Source organism: Rhincodon typus, chromosome 41 (genome assembly GCF_021869965.1).
Source record: "Rhincodon typus isolate 14 chromosome 41, sRhiTyp1.1, whole genome shotgun sequence".
In the NCBI taxonomy this organism is placed as follows: Eukaryota; Metazoa; Chordata; class Chondrichthyes; order Orectolobiformes; family Rhincodontidae; genus Rhincodon; species Rhincodon typus.
The window spans coordinates 1023031-1036765 of record NC_063372.1 but is presented as its reverse complement, the minus strand read 5'-3'; positions in this window follow the sequence as shown (position 1 = coordinate 1036765).

The following is a 13735-nucleotide window of genomic DNA, read 5'->3' as shown; positions in this document are numbered from 1 at the left end:
CTATCTGCAGCACTTGCTTCTTTAGGTGGCTTCAAAAATACTTCCCTTTTTATTCTGCAAAAATATTGATTGACTTGCATTCCCTGGAGTATTGTGTAAAAAGAGCCAAGGAGATCTTCAAGATTACTTTTCCTGCAGTAGGGCTATCTACTCCAACATCTTTATCACTGAGATTTTCTTCAAAGTTCCAAGCCACTAGTCTAGCTTTCACTTTATTTGCTCCCATCAGGGAGCACATTGTTTGTGCATATCCATTGTATGACAGGGCTCACTGTCCCCTATCTGCTATCTTGGTGTATAAACCAAATTCTTTCCAGATGTCTCTGTTATAATATGGTTTGATGTCGCACTGTGAGTTTGAATTTGAGACAGATTGGTTGAGGTGAAGGCAAAGTCAAGAACTGTCTTCAAGCTTAGACTTCAAAATAACACCTTTTTTTTACATTAATGCTAAATATTGCTATATATGGTCGTCATAGATACCAACATCTGACCTATAATTACATTCAGTAAGGGCTAATTGATCTCTTCCAAGTGTTCATGTCTATGTGCTCATACAAGTCTTTCAGATCACACTGTACTGTTTATGCTCAGTGATGTGCAGCTCTATGACATCATCATGGGGTTGCTCTGGGTCCTGAAACCTGTACACATAACTGTCCAACTCTTTGTTTGGCATTCTTTATCAACTTCCAACTTGTTTGTAGCTACATTGATGAATTCTTTTTGTAAGTATCGTTTGTGTGGAAAGCCAGTATTCCGTGAAAATGGCAACATTGTAACATTCAGGAGTACAGAGAGGCAGTTTCAAAGCCAGATTGGCAAAAGTTAAGAGTTGTAGCCCCTTGTGCAATTTAATGGGATTTGATGACCCACTATTGCATTAACATCTGGGGGGTTGCTGAGAAATCCATGGGATCTATCTTGATCACATTTGCTATTTGACGTGTGCTATGGGTTGTTAGATCACAGTATATTGCCCATGTTTATCACATATTAATTTTGGATGTTAGAAATAAGTTGTACAGGTATTATACATTGTATTACTGTTCTAACCTGTATACAGTAATCAGATGTTGTTTGTTCAAAACCATGCAATCTTGCAGTTCTATTTCATTAGTAAGTCTCCTGGATCTCACCTGCTGTCTGTTTACTTTAAAAACAAAAGGCTATTGGTCCCAAATCAGATCATAGAAGTAGTTGGTGGTCTTGTCCAGGATCATAGCAATAAATTTGACAATGTGACCTGGGATCATAATACAGCTAAAATATAAGGGCTTCCACTTCTCGCGATCATCCCAGCCCATTCCATTGCCCTTGTTCTTGTCAAATAACGACCTCCACTGACCCTTTCATTTCGTTCTGGATTATTACAAGATCGCCCCTCCAATGACCAGAATTCCTTTCGTAAGTTTGTGATCTTTTCCTACAATTAGGTTCACTTCCAGGTCCACTGTCAGAACTTGTATCACATTTTTTGGCCTCCCACATCTTTACCTCATTTTACCAATCCATGGATCTTACCTTCTGTCCCTTACCTCGCACACTAAGGCAATGTTTTTATTTGCCAATGGCTTCCCTATTCTCTCTATAATAGTGGCATTCTTCTATTCACTGGCACACATGTTACCTTGGTGCCTATATCTGGTCATTATCTTCTGGGGAAAATAGCCTTATTCCATCTCTGTATCACTTTGTCCATATGCAGTCAGCCTGCACCTGCCTTAATCCGGTCCTCATTATTATCCGACATACACACATGCAAACTGCATTGCACCTCATTGCTTTCTATGACTTGCCCAGTTTCTGTCTGGGTGTCATCATTGCCTCAAGGAATGCACCCCAACAGTTTGATTGCTATGCTGTAAAATTAATTTCTTCATTCCTACCTGTAACCTGACCTGGACCTTCCCATTCTTTTTCTGTGCTTCTCTTTTGTAATACACCATGTCTCCTGGATTAACATTTATTTCTGATGGCCAAGCTGTGAGGCTTGATAAATTTTCAGTATCTCAGCTTTAATGCATACCCTTCTCGCTGCATGCAGGGCATTCAAGTGCTCAGAACAACTGCAGCTAAATGTAGTCCTTTCTCAAACTGAGGGACGATCACCCATAAGTGAAGGAATTTTTGGATTTTTCCCAAAAATGCTATTGACATGGGACTGCAGACCACCACCTCCCCCACCTCCCCCCCCCCCCCACCAAACTGGTTGGTTCTCTCGGATTTTATAGAGCATCTCACCTATTACCACATGATTTCTTTCACACACACAATAATTAAAGGGCCTTTCCGCTGCCCTGTCTGTAATCACAATGTTCGCACACACACTCCTAAATTCATCATTCGAAAATTTCCCATGGTCAGTTTGGAATTTGGCCATGCCCCAGTCTGGACCCTATCTGCTCCTCCATTATCTTCTCCGCTATTACCATATATTATTGCAGGATGACGAAATCTAGTTACCACACCTACAAAGTTCAAGATCATTTTAAAACATTTTTTAAACTTATTCCATACCTTCAGCTCCGTTGCCACAACTTCATTAAAGTATCTTGCTAATGGGAGACTCACTATGGGCCATGACAGTGTCCTCCTATATTTTTTACATTTATCACTGATGTCTTCTATAATTTTAGTGTACTCATCGTTTCTTACTCCTGCATCCTATTGCAGGATTTTTGACCTGTGAGAAAATGGATGGGTAAACTGCTGATGTAGTTTTAAGATAATTAGCCTTTTTCTCCTTAAACTCTTAGTTCCTGATGCCAATAATAGCTGCTTGATATTTTGATTAGACAATTTAGGTCTTTTTAAAGGCCCAGAATGTGTAAACTGTAAATCAAAGAACAAAGAACAATACAGTATGGGAACAGGCCCTTTGGCCCTCCAAGCCTGTGCTGACACATTTTGCCCTTCCATACTAAACTGCCTTCATTTACAGGATCCATATCCCTCTATTTCCTTCCTATTCATGTATTTGTCCAGGTGTTTCTTGAATGCTGCTATTGTGTCTGCTTCCACCACCTCCTCTAGCAGTGCGTTCCAGGCACTCACCATCCTATGTGTGAGAAACTTACCTTGGACATCTCTTCTAAACGCCGCCCCTTGCACCTTGAACCCGCGACCCCTAGTAATTGACTCTCCACCCTGGGAAAAAGCCTCATACTTTCCACTCTCTCCATACCATTCACAATCTTATAAACTTCTATCAGGTTGCCCCTCAACCTCCTGCATTTCAGTGAAAACAAATCCAGTCTATCTAACCTTTCTTCATAGCTAAATTCTCCCATACCAGGCAACATCCTGGTAAACCTTTTCTGTATGCTCTCCAAAGCATCCATATCACTCTGGCAGTGTGGTGACCAGAACTGTACGCAATATTCCAAATGTGGCTGAACTAAAGCTCTATACAGCTGCAAAGGAATTAGAAGGGCTAAAAGGGATCATGAAAAGTCGTTAGCAAACAGGATTAAGGAAAATGCCAAGGCTTTTTACACATATATAAAAAGCAAGAGGGTAGCCAGGGAAAGGATTGGCTCACTCAAGGACGAAGGAGGGAATCTGTGTGTGAAGCCAGAAGATGTAGATGAGGTCCTGAATGAATACTTTGTGTCAGTATTCACCAAAGGGAAGGAACTGATGGAGGATGATTTCAAAGAAGGGAGTATCGAGTTTCTAAGCCATGTTGCTATTAAAAAGGAAGCGGTGTTGTGTGTCTTAAAGAGTATTAAGGTAGATAAGTCCCTGGGTCCTGATGGGATCTATCCCAGAATATTGAGGGAGGCAAGAGAACAAATTGCTGGAGCATTGACAGGCATTCTTGTATCCTGTTTGGCCACAGGTGAGGTCCCAGAGGACTGATGAATAGCCAATGTTGTCCCACTGTTTAAATCAAATAATTTTCCAAAAGCAGTTGTCTCATTGTGTTCCACGTTCCGTTTCATTTGAGCCTTTTTCTTATGTGTCCTGCTCAACAGTAAGGGTATTTCACCTTGGCACTATGTCTGTGCTGATATCTAACCCAGCTACTTTACAAGGTGTCACCACTCTTTATTGTGATTTCAACACCTGAAGCAAATAGAACTCTCAAATTCCTTAATCTTTATTTGGTCCCTATTATTTAAATAATCAAGGCAACATTTTAACCAATTCAGTCCACACAACGTGGACATGAATAAGCCTGTAACTAAAACATTCATTATCAGCCTGAAGCTTTTAATAATGAGTGCAATTCCCTCTGCCTGATCAGTATCGCCATCTTCTCCTTCCAAGCCTTCATGCATGATTTTGAAAACCTGTTTCAGGCAATTCATTGCAGAACGGTATTTCGAGTCCCATCAAAACCAGCTGTTGACCATACTCTAGATATTCCTGGGGTTCGTTCTTCTGTTGAAGTTTCCCAAGTCTGTTTACTTTAATAGTTGGACGTGTCTCTATCCTTGCTCCTTTTAGTGACAATTCTGCTTTCATATTCACAGAGTCAGCTTGTACCTAGGTGGCCTCAGATTGCTACTATCATTGAATCCTCTATGCCTTGTGTTTCTGTTGAATATGCCTTGTGATCCATGAAGGCTTCTGGAAATGGGAATTTTTTTCAGGCTTCTGGTATCTGTCTTTTTTTCTGAAAATCTAATTCCAGTTAATACTAGGATTCTACCCACCTTCGCACTGTCCAACAAGTCAAAGGCAAGTACTGCATTAAGAATCTCCCAGGAAAATGTTTTGCAATGTTGTGCATTGTCCGTTAAATTCCATTCTACATTCTTTTATAGAATATCCATCCTGCTTTCTAAATTTATCAAAACCAGACCATGCCTCATATGCATTTAATAGGTCATCTTTCTTCAAACTTTAGTCCATAAATTTTACATTTCTAAACCTTTCTCATTGTCCAAATCTTGAGCCTCTAGCTTTAAGAATACTTTACACTTGATCCTGCTTTTAGTAAGAAGGAAGAGTACCAAGGCCATTCCTTTTATTATCTTTGGCAAAGGCATAACCACTGTCCTTCATTTTTCCATTGATCATAGGACTTCAATGCACAGAACATTGATGGGAAATTGTAACCCAACCACTGTACGCTTGATTTCAGCCATTCTTGTCAAAAGTAACACAAATTGCAACCTTCTATCTAAAAAGAACTGTGAGTTTCCAATTTTCAATTCCAATCTTCACCTTTCCGCATCCATCATCTGCTACCAATGTCAAACCGGATCCAGTCGGTCAGTAAGACAGAAAACTGGGAGTTCTAGCCGAAGATTCTCTCAAGGTAAACTTGCACGTTGAGTCAGTGGTTAGGAAGGCAAATGCAAATTTGGCATTTATCTTGAGAGGACTTGAATATAAAAACAGAGATGTACTTCTGAGGCTCTATAATGCTCTGGTCAGGCCACATTTGGAGTATTGTGTGCAGTTTTGGGCCCCATATCTCAGAAAGGATGTACTGGCCCTGGAGCGGGTTCAGAGGAGGTTCACGAGAATGGTTCCAGGAATGAAAAGCTTAACATGTGAGGAACGTTTGAGGACTCTGGGACTATACACATTGGAGTTTAGAAGGATGAGGGGGGATCTAATTGAAACTTACACAACACTGAATGGCCTGGACAGAGTGGATGTTGGGAAGATGTTTCCATTGGTAGGAGAGACGAGGACCCGAGGGCACAGCTTTAGAGTAAAGGGAAGACCTTTTAGAATGGAAATAAGGAGAAACTTCTTCAGCCAGAGAGTGGTGAATCTATGGAATTCACTGCCACAGAAAGCTGTGGAGGCCAGGTCATTGAGTAGATTTAAGATGGAGGTAGATAGGTTCTTGATTGTCAAGGGGATCAAGGGTTATGGGGAGAAAGCAGGAGAATGGGGTTGATAAACTTATTAGCCATGACTGAATGGCAGAGCAGAATCGATGGGCTCAATGGCCTAATTTCTGCTCCTATGTCTTATGGTCTTATGGTCTAAAATCATGACATCTTTCTCTGTGAATAGAGTTCACCAACTACTCAGTCTTACAAATCCTTTTACTCTCAGCAGTACAGGTGCTCCTTATACATATAAGCACACCTCTGGAGCAGGGCTAGAATGTTGTCATGGCCGAGTAGTTAAGGCAATGGATTAGAAACAATGAATCCTGCCAACTACAGCCCACATTTCTCTCAGTAAGGGCGGCATCGTGGCTCAGTGGCACAGTACCAGGGACCTGGGTTCAATCCCACCCTTGGGTGACTGTCTGTGTGGAGTTTGCACATTCTCCCTGTGTCTGCCTGGGTTTCCTCTGGGTGCTCCGATTTCCTCCCACAGTCCAAAGACGGGCAGGTTAGGTGGATTGGCCATGCTAAATTGTCCCATGGTGTGGAGGCTAGGTGGACTAGCTGTGGTAAATGCAGGGATAGGGTGGGTGGCATAATCTTCAGAGGGCCAGTGCAGACTTGATAGGCTGAGGTAGGGACACTACCCCTACACCACAACAGCCCAGTGCAGTGAATAAATAACTTTAAATCAACCTGTTCAGAGACATTAGGACATACCTCTGCAGTGGGTGGAACTTGAACCTGGGTCTCCTGGTCCAGAGGTAGGGACATCACCACTGTGCCCCAAGAGCCCCAATATCTATATGCATGGTCAGACAATAATAGTTGCTGCCTGTTTCTTCTTGTCCTTAAGTAAAGACATTAATAAACTTAACAATGTGATTAACCAGACATTAACAACAAACTGGACTCCAATAGCATCCACATGCAAAACTCTAATATAAACTGAGATCAGATATGCCAACATACAAAGAGAACTTTTGATAATTGTTTATGAGTGTGAGAAATTTCATACATTATTAATTGTGAAGAATGATCATAGCCCACTGGAGCAGACACAGGAAAAATTTGTGCAGGTCTCCAGCAAGACTACAGAGTTTACTCTTGAGGCTTCAAAATTACAATTTCACCCTGAAATGCAAGTCAGGAAAAGAAATGATGCTGGAAAATACTCAACTCCTAGTACAAAAACAGAAGCTGCTGGAAAAGCTCAGCAGGTCTGGCAGCATCTGTGAAGAGAAAATCAGAGTTAACGTTTCGGGTCCAGTGACCCTTCCTCAGAATTATTACTCAATTCCTCGTGTTGCTGTTTGTGGACCATGAGGTAAAAGGCCTAGGGATAAAGATCCATCACCAAATGAACAGAAACTGAGTCAAATTTGAGATGAGACCCTCAAAGATAAAGTATTGCAGACAATGTCTCAGGCAACAAGTGAACCAGGGTTTGCCTGACAAGATACAGGAAACACAGCTGGCACTACAGCAGTACTGGTTTATCAGCACTGTCATCTGACAGGAAGATCATCATCTGCTGGTTGTATCCAGCATAATCAAAACCGAAATGATGCAGGGAGAACATCTCCAGAATATACATGAAGGTAATGTGGGAATGGAGAAATATATTCTCAGAGTCAGGTCAGCGTGTGCTGGAAGGGCATTGACTAAGGTATCAAAATAATGAAGCCCACAGAAAATGTACGCCAGGCATTTGGAAACACCCAGCAGAAAGAAATAGCTACTGAAGCACCACACAGACTATGGTATACTGTGAGAGTTATTTATTTATAAAGAGTCAGGAATGGTATCTGCTGTGTGCAAACTACTACTCAAAGTTCCCTTTTTTTATCAGAAAGGTGAAAGATTTGAGAGCTACGACAAGCTACAGCAGAACGAGTTCTGTTTCCTGAGCAAAGAATGCAGAAATGAGTAATGTGTGACAGAGGAATGCAACTCAGTGACAAAGAATTGAAGGAATTCAGTGAACATTTCAGTATCATCACCACATCACCTTCAGGAACGTAGGTTTATAGAAAGACACATCCAGACTATAAAGAGAACCCTCACAAAGTACAGACAGACAAAGGAAGACCCCAAATCTCACCTGTTGCCTCTTGTTGTCACTCTGATCCAGGCCTCTCAAGGCTGATCTGAAATCATCTGCAGTTGTTGAACAGAAGAATGTAAAAGAGAACTCCCTCCAAATGACCAGGAAGAAGTAAGATAACAATTCATTGATGCACAGGTAGAAGGACGTTAACACTTCAACATGCAGGTCAACTGAGTTGTTGAAAGCATTCATACACGAAAACCTACAACCCAGAAAAGGTTGTTGCTGAAGTTGAAACCTAAAGGTCATACACCATTGAGACTGACACTGAGAAAGAACAGAAAGGAAGCAAACTGCAGTCCATTGTCTCTCATGATAGTCTCCAGCAAACCCTATTTTATAAACAATTTGTCTAAAACAACGTGCTGGTTATAGAATTTGCAAAAACAGTTTCCGGCCATTTGCTACGTAGATCATGAACAACAAGCAAAAATGTAGATTGCTTGAGGCAGATTTCGCTTCTCCAAAAATATCTACTTGGAGTTGCTGCCATGCTTTTTGTTTTCTATGGGGCTCAGTTGTACAAGTGTGGAACACAGTTTAACAAATTTCCCTCTGAATGTACATGCTGCACAGTTTCTAATGACCTTCTCTATGTGATGATCTATTGCTTCACAGGATCACTGTTTTATCTCAACAACACCCAGATGTCCTTCATGGGAAAGATGAAGAAAGTATGTGCTTTCAGGCTAGATGTTCAGTGATGTTGTTACACACTTCTGAAGCAGGTGGGACTTGAACCTGGGTCTCCTGGCTCAGAGGTAGGGACACTGTCACTGTGCCATAAGTACCCTTAGTGCTGCTGGGATGAATGCTCAAGTTTCTTGGGCACTACAGATGCCATTGATGCAAATTGATTGTGTACTCTGCAATATGGGACCAGTTCTTCCTTTGTTTTTCAAGGTTATTCAGTTATTAGGCACTGCCTTACTTTTTGCAGTATGCTGTTTGTCATTGATTCTGCCTTCAACCTGTTCTCGTAACAAGAATTGTGAATAAACACATCACATTTTGCAGTGTGGCAAGCCACTTCTCTATTGCTAATGCTGTCTGCAACAGTAGTATGGCTAAGCATGTCAGCTGCTCATTAGCCTCGAAGCTGTAGTGATGAAGCCAATCTAACCACCTATAGATGTGCAGAACTCGATGACCCATACCTGACATTGCTAACAATGCACTCTGCAGTGGCGCTGGTGTACAGTGAACTTTCTACTGTACAGATACATGTGCCAGTGTTCACAAATGGAAATGCTGACGAGCTCTGTTATGGAATATTTATGTTCAATTTCGAGTAACCAGTGTGACATGTAAGCATTTGGTTACTTGCATCCTCCAGTATATTTTGAGAATACAGCTCTAATCACATTTCCTGACACATTTGACAAATGCCAGACAGGTGTTCAAGGTGATAGTGGGGGAGCATTTTATGTTGTCAGTTTGTATGAAAAAGGAGAATAATGGTCTGCAAAACAAGGTTTTGGTTAAGGGGAAGGCAGATTTTATTAAAGTAAGACAGAACCTGACCAAAGTAGATTGCAAACAGCTGCTTGAGGATAAATCTATAGCAAAACAGTGAAAGCTGCTCAAAAATGCACTGCAAGCAGTACAGCCTAACATGTTCATATTAGGGTGAAATGAAGAAGCAACAAACCCAGAGAACCATTGATATCCAGGAATGGTCAGGACAGGATAAGAAGGAAAAGAGAGACATGTAACACGTACAAAGGGGCCAAATTGATGGAGGCCCTAGTGGAGTGTAGAAAATCCAATGGGGAGCTTAAGAAAGCAATTAGGAGGACAAAAGAGGGGATATAAGAAAATGCGGGTTAGGGAGAATCCCAAGATATTCTATAGGCTAATCAAGGGGACGGGGATAACAAGGGAAAGTATAGCGTTGGGACCAAGGGGGCAATCTGTGTATGGAGCCAGAGGACATTGGCCGAGTGTTAAATGAGTACTTCACATCTGTCTTCAATTGGCAGGAGAATGTAGATATAGAATTCAGGAAGGTGGACCATGAGGTTCTTGAGTAGATTGACATAGGGAGTGAGGAGGTATTGGAGTTTTTGGTGGGTTTAAAAGTGGACAAATCCCTAGGTCCAGATAAGTTGTGTCCCAGGCTGCTGTGGGAGGCGAGGGAGGAAATCACAGGGGCCTTGACCCAAATTTTTAATTCCTCTCTGGCCACAGGGGAGCTGTCAGAGGACCGGAGGACAGCATGGTAAAGACAAATCAGAGAATTATAGACGAGTAAGTCTGTCATAAGTGGCAGGGAAACTATTGCAGAAATTCTGAAGGAGAGAATTAATCTCCGTTTAGAGAGGCAAAGTTTGATCAGGGACAGTCAGCATGGATTTGTCACAGATTTGTAACAAATCTGATGGAATTTTTCAAGGAGGTGACAAAGGGTGTAGATGAAGTTAGAGCAGTTGATGTAGTTTGTTTGTATTTAGTGCAACCTTTGACCAGGTCCAACACAGCAGACAGATAAAGAAGGTAAAATCTCATGGAACCCAGGGTAATTTGGCAAGTTGGGCCCAAAATTGGCTTAGTGATAGGAGATGGAGTGTGATGGCAGAAAGTTGTTTTAGTGACTGGAGCCTGGTCTGTAGTGGTGTACCATAAGGATCAGTGCTGGGCCCCTTATTGTTTGTGATATGTTTAAATGATGTGGATGAGAATATGGGGGTTTAGTAAGTGAGTATGCGGATGACACAAAAGTTAACCGGGTGGTTGACAATGAGGAGGAAGGTGTTAGGTTACAGGAGGATATAAATGGATTGGTCAGATGGGCAGATCAGTAAGAGATGGAATTTAACCCTGATAAGTGTTAGGTGACGCACTTTGGAAGAAGTAACAATATCGGGAAGGACAATGACTCAATGAATGGCAGGACATGAGGAATCTCAAAAGAACAGGGGGATCTTGGGGTGCTTGTCCACAGATTCCTGAAGGTGGCAGGACAGGTTAATAGGGTAGTTAAGAAGGCATACAGGGTACTTGCTTTTATTAGTCATGGTATAGATTATGAGAGCAGGGAGGTTATGTGGAGTTGTACAGAACTGTGGTTAGGCCACTGCTGGAGCACTGTATGCAGTTCTGGTCTCTGCACTATAGGAAGGATGTGTTTGCACTGGAGGGGCTGCAGAGGATTCTCACCAGGATGTTGCCTAGGATGGAGCATTTCAGTGATGAAGAGAAGCTGGATAAGCTCAGGTTGCTTTCTTTGGAGTAGAGAAGGTTGAGGGGGACATGATAGAGGTGTGTAAGATTATGAGGGGCATGGACAGGGTAGATAGAAAGGTGCTCTTCCCGTTAGTTGAAGGGTCAATAACAAGAGGACATAAGGAGGTTTGGAGGGGAATTGAGGAAAGACTTTTTCACCCAGAGGGTGGTGGGGGTCTGGAATACTGTCTGGGAGGGTAGTTGAGGTGGCTAACCTCACAACTGCTAAAAAATTCTTGAATGTCATGACATGGGCCAAGTGCAGTAAAGTGGGACCAGTGTGGGTAATAGTACATTTTTAGTGGTACAGACTTGATGGGCCGAAGAGCCCCTTCTGTGCTGTGTGATTCTTTGATTTGTTGTAGCCTAGACTTCTGCACAAGGACTGGCAGAGATGCTTTGTTTGCCATGAATGTTTCAATGTCTGTTTGCTGAGCGGTTGTCTGTTCCCATTGCGCATTTTGTATAGTAGCTTTTGAAGTGACTCTGTAATCTCTGTCTACATGGTAACAAATTTGTTATACAGTTTGTTCTTACTGAGGAATGATGCCAACTATTATATATTAGGCAGGATCGGAAGTACTTTGTTGGTATCGTCTGTTAGCTTTATTCCAGCTGCTGTCACATTTTATCCTGGAAAATCAATCTTGATCCTTGTTAAGCACCAAATTGCAATGTCAAGTCCAATAAGCACAAATGATAACTGCTGATCCTGTTCTGCCTTGTTCCTTACATGAGATGACAACAATGTTGAGTAAGTAGAAAATCTGATAAGACTGATGAAATGATCTGGATTGTGTTAGGTGCTGGAACTAGTCCATAGCATATTCTGTGGTAATGAAACACACCTTCATGTGTAATAAAAGTTCTAATATTTCGGCTTTGTTATGTGACTGGTATTAGAAGATAGTCTGTTTCATGTTGAGCTTCACAAAGACTGCAGAGTTATAAAATGATGCCAATAGTTCTTGGATTGTTGGTACAGGCAGCAATTTCCACGTCTCATATTTTTTTTAAAACCATGTATACTTGGATGGAGACCACTGAGTTTATCAATGTTGATTCACAGTCTATGCTTGCCATTTTTGTGTTCTGCAATGACAAGATTTGATCATTTGTCCAATGATATTATCTGCTTCCAGTTCTTTCAGTTCCTGTGACACTTCAGCATGGACATAAACAGCAACTCTTAAATTTGGCAAAATTGGAGGCCTTGATGTGTTCATGCAAGGAGCATGACAATATCCCTTAATCTCGCTAAATCTGGTAACTGAGAAAGGACAACACAATGTGTAGTCTGTGTCACCAAATACTTTGCTATGTGCTGGACTGATGTCTTCAGGTTTGAAGTCAGCTTTATCATTTCTGAGGAAGTGGGAATGTTTTCAATTAACTTGGCTATCTGCCTACCCAAAAACAACCGCAGAATGCAACCTAGACACCAGAAAAGACAACAGCAGAAACAGCCCTGCCGACTCTGCAAGGTCCTTCATACTAACATCTGGGGGCTAGTATCAAAATTGGGAGAGCTGTCTCACAGGCAAGTCAAGCAACGGCCTGACATAGTCATATTCACATAATCATATGTTACAGACAATGTCCCAGACACCACCATCACCATGCCTGGATACGCCCAGTCCCATAGGTAGGACAGACCCAGCAGAGGGGGCGGCACAGTGGTATAGAGTCGGGAGGGTGTTGCTCTGTGAGTCCTTAACATTGACTCTGGACCCCATGAAGTCTCATGGCTTCAGGTTAAACATGGGCAAGGAAACCTCCTGCTGACTACCACATACCTTCCTCCCTCAGCTGATGAATCAGTACTCCTCAATGTTGAACAACACTTAGAGGAAGCAATGAGGCTGGCAAGAATGCAAAATGTACTCTGGGTGGGGGATTTCAATGTCCACCACCAATAGTGGCTCAGCAGCAGTACTCCTGATCGAGCTGGTCGGGCCCTAAAGGACATAGCTGCTAGACTGGGTCTGCGGCAGGTGGTGAGGGAACCAAAAAGGGGGGAGAACATACTGGAACTCATCCTCACCAATCTGTTTGCCACAGATGTATCTGTCCATGACAGTATCGGTAATAGTGGCCACTATAGAGTCGTTATGGAGATGTAGTCTGGTCTTCACATTGATGATATCCTCTATTGTATGAAGTATTTGCAACAATCTTCAGCCAGAAGTACCAAGTGGATGATCCAGTGGTCCCCAGCATTAAAGATGCCAATACTCAGCCAATTCGATTCACTCCACGTGATATCAAGAAACGGTTGGAGACACTGGATACTGCAAAGGCTATGGGCCTTCCAGCAATAGTACTGAAGACTTGTGCTCTAGAACCTGCCACTGCCCTAGCCAAGCTGTTCCAGTACAGTTACAACACTGGTATCTGCCCAACAATGTGGAAAATTGCAGTTATGTCCTGTAGACAAAAAGCAGGACAAATCTAACCTGGCCAATTACCACCCCATCGGTCTCCTCTCGATCATCAGTAAAGTGATGGAAGGTGTCAGTAACAGTGCTATCAAGCAGCACCTGCTCAGCAATAACCTACTCAGCAACACCCAGTTTGGGTTCATCCAGGGCCACTC